This window comes from Miscanthus floridulus, chromosome 8 (assembly GCF_019320115.1).
Source record: "Miscanthus floridulus cultivar M001 chromosome 8, ASM1932011v1, whole genome shotgun sequence".
NCBI classification, from domain to species: Eukaryota; Viridiplantae; Streptophyta; class Magnoliopsida; order Poales; family Poaceae; genus Miscanthus; species Miscanthus floridulus.
In genome coordinates, this window is record NC_089587.1 from 96,411,668 (window position 1) to 96,417,667 (window position 6,000).

Genomic DNA, 6,000 nt, shown 5'->3' on the forward strand with positions numbered 1-6,000 from the left:
CAAACTCAACACGACGGACTCTGAAACTAAAATATGCAAAGGCTATGGCGCGGAAGGTTCTAGGACAGGAAAATGAGTATGGCACTAGACTATGGGACGGATGCGAAACACTCAAAACTAGGGAATAAAAGTGAACCTGATGGTATACCTTAGCTCTGATTACCACTTAATGTAGACGGGGATCCTGATCTTCCGTCAGGTGATGGTAACTATCGTTGTGGCGGAGAATGACACACCGATCCGGCTTCAGATCGAAAGATCAAACCCTGCAATCTTAGCACCACAACTCCTCTAGTTATCAACTGAGTCATGGACTAGGTTGACCTCACCAAGAAGGCTAATCCCTGCCTGCGCAACGAAGAACACAAGCAAGAACAAGAAAGAACGCAACCAAATTGCAGATGAATGATTAAACTCACGAACCGATAAACGATAAAACTGTTCTTGACAGATTAATCTAAGCAAAACCCAAACCCTAATGGAGGGGCGACGGCTATTTATGAAGACTCTAGGGTCATGCAAGACCCCTGGACGCGCCCCTAATGGGCCCAAACTCGATACATGGTCCAACGGACCAAAAGACGGTGTTGCAGCACCCTGGCAGATTCTGGACGCTGACTTGTTTCGATGATTTCTGTTGATTCCGAACAGCTTTTGATGTGAAACCACTTGGATTGGCTTCCTTATCAAATTAGCTTTCCATCCATATGTGGATCATTGAAAAAGGAGTCCAGATACGTCCTAGGTGACCAGTTTAAGGCAGACTGGTCTTGGAGGCCAAGGCAGACTCGAATTCTTGTTGGACTAGGCCTCCGGCTTGTGTTGGATGTCCTTGCTGGTCATCATCACCTCCACCACTTCCTCTAAGTCCTTCATGACCCTCTCCAATGTTCCTAAGCAAGATAACATCATTAGGTAGTAGTCTATTCTCAAAAGTATGAAAAGTCTCGCTTAAGAACGAGCTCACCCCTAAATTCAGTTGTCGCTTTCGAGCCCGGGTCATTGGACCTTGCATGAAGGTTGGAGGATCAGCGGGTACCTCTGAAGAAGTGATGTCCTCATCAACTCCCTCTCTCTTCCTGCTGCGGCTTCCCCCAACACTGGCCCTCACCTCCGTGGTCCGTGGAGTCACGTAAACAGCCAGGTTGATCTTCCCTCCCTTGATTTCTTGATTTCTTACCTCATGAGTTGCATGACTAGGGTTAGGAAATTAGAGATGGTGTGAATGGTTTTATCGTTGCTTGTTAGTATTTGATACGTAGATTAGGTTTAGGATATACTCTGCCCGTGGATTGGACGTAAACTAGGTGTTGCATGGACATAGGTAGTTGATGCATGGTGGATTTATATCGGTATGTTTGTTGCCCTTGTTGACATCATTGTGAAGTTGGTGTTAGTGTAGTGTATTAGTGAATGGATATGATTTATTTCCAAAATGTGTAGTTCATGTGTTGTTGATGTGTTCGTTCCTATTTTATAGATGGATCAGTTAGTGTGATTATTTTATGGTGGCAAAGTTATAGGAAATGGGGAGTTTCAAAGTATGCAAGAACATGTTCAGTTCTTTAGTACATCTCCTACCTTTGATGGTTTGGTTAGCCAATGCCAGGATAAATTTGGGTGGCCACTAAGATTGAGAGGTCGATTTGACTGTGGGTAGGAACGAGCACACTATGTGTTGATGTCTTTGTCATGTGAGGATGAATGCAAGAACTATGTAGAAGTTGTCAATAGTAGTAGTGTCAGGTGCTTGGAAGTTGTTGTGGAGAAGGGGTGTAGCCCAATTGTGGTGGCTGTGGATGATAATGTGGATGTGGAGCCTATAGAGAACCTTACCCAAGACGAAGAGTTACAGACGGTTGTTGTTAGAGAAGTTGATAGGTCATGTGAGCCTAGTGCCTTGAATGATGATTTTGATGAAGAAACATTTGATGAGGACGGTGGCAACGGAGATGGACCGCATGATATGGATGACATATCCCAAGGATCAGAGGATGACGAAGTTGATGTTGCCTCCTCGGACGAAGATGACTTGACTTCGGGGCCAAGTACTTCGGATGATGTGTTCACGGATGAGTATAGGTCCGAGCCTAGTAGCAAGGACGAAAGTGATTGTTGTGAGGGAGGATTTCTGGATGTAATAGGAGTCCCAGCTGATGGGTCATTGAGAATGGAGTACAATGACATCAAATTGTGGCAATTGAAGGCTGTTCATGTGGAGGTACCCTCAGTACCAAATTTCATGGATATTAGTATGGTTGACCAGGCAATATGTGACACCGGTTTGACGTTGTTGGCTGATGAGGTACCGGATAGTGAGGAGGTGGAGATTAAGAAGGGAATGGTATATGATACGTTGGAGCATCTAAAGTATTTCCTGATGGATTATGCCATTCGGTTTCACAGGCTGTATTATATGAGCCACTCCAACAAGAACAAGAGGTACACGGTCCGTTACAATAATGGATGTCAATGGGGTCTATGGGCTCGGAGGCAGAGAATTGAAAATTGGAAGATTCGCAATGTGAGGCAACCTCACACGTGTCGATCTTCGAAGCCGAAGGGTGTGCATGCCCAAAACACAGCCCGTTACCTTGGTCGTCATCTTGTTGGCACGGTTAGGCCTGATAGTGACACATAAGTTTTAAGCATGATCGAGACCATATTTGGGTTCACTGGTTATAGAGTCAAGTACTCAAAGGCATGGCGGGCAAAGCAACATGCTATAGAGTTGCTATGGGGGATTGGAAAGAGGCGTACAACCAAGTTCCTAGGATTCTAAGTGCCATGAAACACTACAATCTAGGCCTTAGGTGGTATCCTTATGTGGGTCGCATTGTCATGGACGTGGATGGCATTCCGAAGCATGTTCTATAAAGAGATTTTTGGTGTTTTGCTCAGTCCACGGAGGCCTTCAAGCATTGTTGTCCCTTAGTACTTGTTGATGGTACATTCCTGATAGGGAAGTATAGGGGTGTATTGACGATTGACGTTGGAGTAGACCCAAACAATCAACTTGTCCCTTTAGCATTCGCTTTGGCTGAGGGTGAGAACAACAATAGCCGGTGTTGGTTCATGAAGTCTGTGAGACAGAATGTGCTCCATTCATCTTAGAACATATGCATGATCTCAGATCGGCATCATGGTCTACTAATAGCTATGAAAGAGCATGTAGATGGATGCCCTCCTCTTGAGCATCGGTGGTGCATGAGCCACTTTGCTGCCAACATATGGAGGAGGCAGAAGAACAAGTAGGTAGTGTAGAAGTTGAAGTCACTATGTGGGTGTCAAACTAAGGAAAAGTTTGAAGAGACACTTGTGGAGTTATAGAAGGTCCTCAATGCCTTAAAGGACAAGTGGGCTCTTGCATTCGATGCTGGAGGTCTTTGGTACAATGTGATGACTACCGATTCTTCAAAATCATTCAACATGGTGTTCAAGGGTATCCATGCAGTCCCCGTGTCAGGTATTGTGGAGTACTCATTCAGAAAGTGCAATGAATACTTTATCAATCGATGGAACATAGCAAAGGCATCCAAAGAGAAATGGCATAGAGCTAGTAGAAAACACTTGGATCTCTTGAGACGATAGCTTTCAACCAAGTGGGGGAGGCCTTTGGGCCATCGAGGTTAGTGTACAATATCAGGTCAGCCGGAGGAACAAACCCAGGGGGTGAGAAGTACAGTGGTAGGAATTATAGGGTGGACCTTGAGAAAGCGGAATGCTCTTGTAACATTCCATAACTCCTCCATCTGCCTTGCTCACATGTCATTACAGCTTGCAGATGCAGGGTCTAGACCATGAAAGTGAAAAGTTCATGTCACCTTTTTACCTCATGTCAAACACACTCAAAGTGTTGGAGTCAAGCTTCGAGCCTTACCTAGATCCAACACAATGGCCTGAGTACTATGGTCTGGATTATGTTCCCAACCCGAACCTTCTGAAGACAAAGAATTGTAGAAGGAAGAAGAAGTGACTCCGAGGAGTTATGGATGCATTGAAAGGGTATGGTGAAGATATGTATGGTTTTGGTGACTTTGATGAGGCACCGGGATAGGTCTGTTGCTCCAAATGCCACAAAACCGGTCATACCACTGCCACACATAACAAGCGTAAGAAGTCAAAGAAATTAGAAACATGGAATGGGAGTTATAGTGGTTCCAAGGTTATAAAGGTACATGCATAGATTCAAATAGGTGGTGCTTATATATTCCATGCATTTGTTCGTTATTTTTGTACCATCTAGCATGTTTCATTTACTTTTTTCATATTCTAACATTGTGTCATCGTTTTCACAATTGTAGCATGGCGCACCCATACTTCCCCTTTCTTGAGACCTACTACGACAAGGACCATTGAGCACACTTGATGGTCGACAGCGGTGCGGTAAGTCATTTAAACACAATAATTCGTTGTCATGTATAATGTGTTAACCCCGCAATCGATTGTAACATTGTTTTTTTAGGCCTTGGTCCCGCTGCGTCCCCGAACTCACCGACCGCTCGAGTGGGACGAGCATTATGCCCAGTACCTATCAAGAGTCGAAGCTAGTTTTTGGGGCCTGGCTCGAGCTATAAATGTTGGCCTCCCAGACATGGATGGTCCCCTCATCGTTGCCTTTGTCGACAGGTGGCGTCCAAAGACCCATAGCTTCCACCTACCCTCTAGAGAGATGTTCATGCTCATGCAAGACTTTGGCTACATTTTGGGCCTTCGCTTGGATGTTCCTGCAGTGACAGGCATGGTAGATACAAAGAACTAGAAGGATATGGTGGAGCAGTTTATCGGCCACCTGACCCTGAAGAAGGGAAGAAGGAGAAGAAGACTTTGGGTGTCAGCTCAGCCTGGTTGCGGCAGTGCTTTAACAGGTGCCCAACCCATGCACCAACAAACATCATTGAGAGGCATGCTCATGTCTAGCTGTGGCACATGGTCGCAAGCTTCCTCGTTCCAAACGCTTCTAGGAACACCGTCTCGTGGATGGTCCTACCCTAGCTATGTGAGCCATGGGAAAACATCACCCAATATAGTTGGGGTCTGCCACTCTTGCATGGTTATATCGGCAGCTATGTGAGGGATGTAGGAGGGCCAACCCCAATTCGAATATAGGTGGTTGCACATACTTGCTTCAGATTTGGATTTGGAAGCGCATTCCTATCGGACGAGTGCATAGAGGCCAAGTTCCGGTAAGACCTTGCATTTATTTGGTATATGTGTTTCATATGTTGCATGCACTATGTGACATCCTTAGAATTGTTTGGTTTTGTAGGCTTGGACACATGGTGACTGTCGCCCCTCCGTATGCTACCTTTGGAGGGCAATTAAGTTAGTTTAGGGTCAGCCACAATGTCGCTACGTTCAATACTCCAAAATCAGGTTTGTTGTACCACCGATGCTTCCATTTCTTTTCTTCCTAAAGTATGAACAAGGCCATGTACTAAATAACACAAGTTACAGGTTGAATGGGATCCATATGATAGAAGAGATGTACGGGAGTTGAAAAAGGCCCCACATGTTAAGACTGAGAAGGTGCTATGGCGATCCAATGTACTGATGATCTTGTACTATGTGGTCGAGCACCACCTGCCCCAAAGAGTGATGAAGCAGTTTGGTAGGAAACAAAATTTCGGTCTATAGCACGAGTTGACAACCCGTCAGTTGCATGAGTAAGCTGGACTTTGCATATATCATGACTCACCATTGCATGCTTTGTACAGGTCCTCAAAATGTAATATGTGTCATCCTTGTAGGGTGTCGAGGTGGAATAGGTTTGGCGGCAACAACTGGCTTGTCATGCATGAAAAGTATGTGCAACAGTGGGAAGCTATAGAGAGGGTGGAACCGGATAATGAGGCTTGGTCTTTGTCCAACGAGTATCGTGAGTACCTAGCATGGCTTCATAGGTCCACTAGAATCAGTGTGCATCCACCGCTGTCTAGCATTCCAATAGATATTGAAGGGAGCAACGACGATGACCCCTATGATGTCGTGATAAGGACG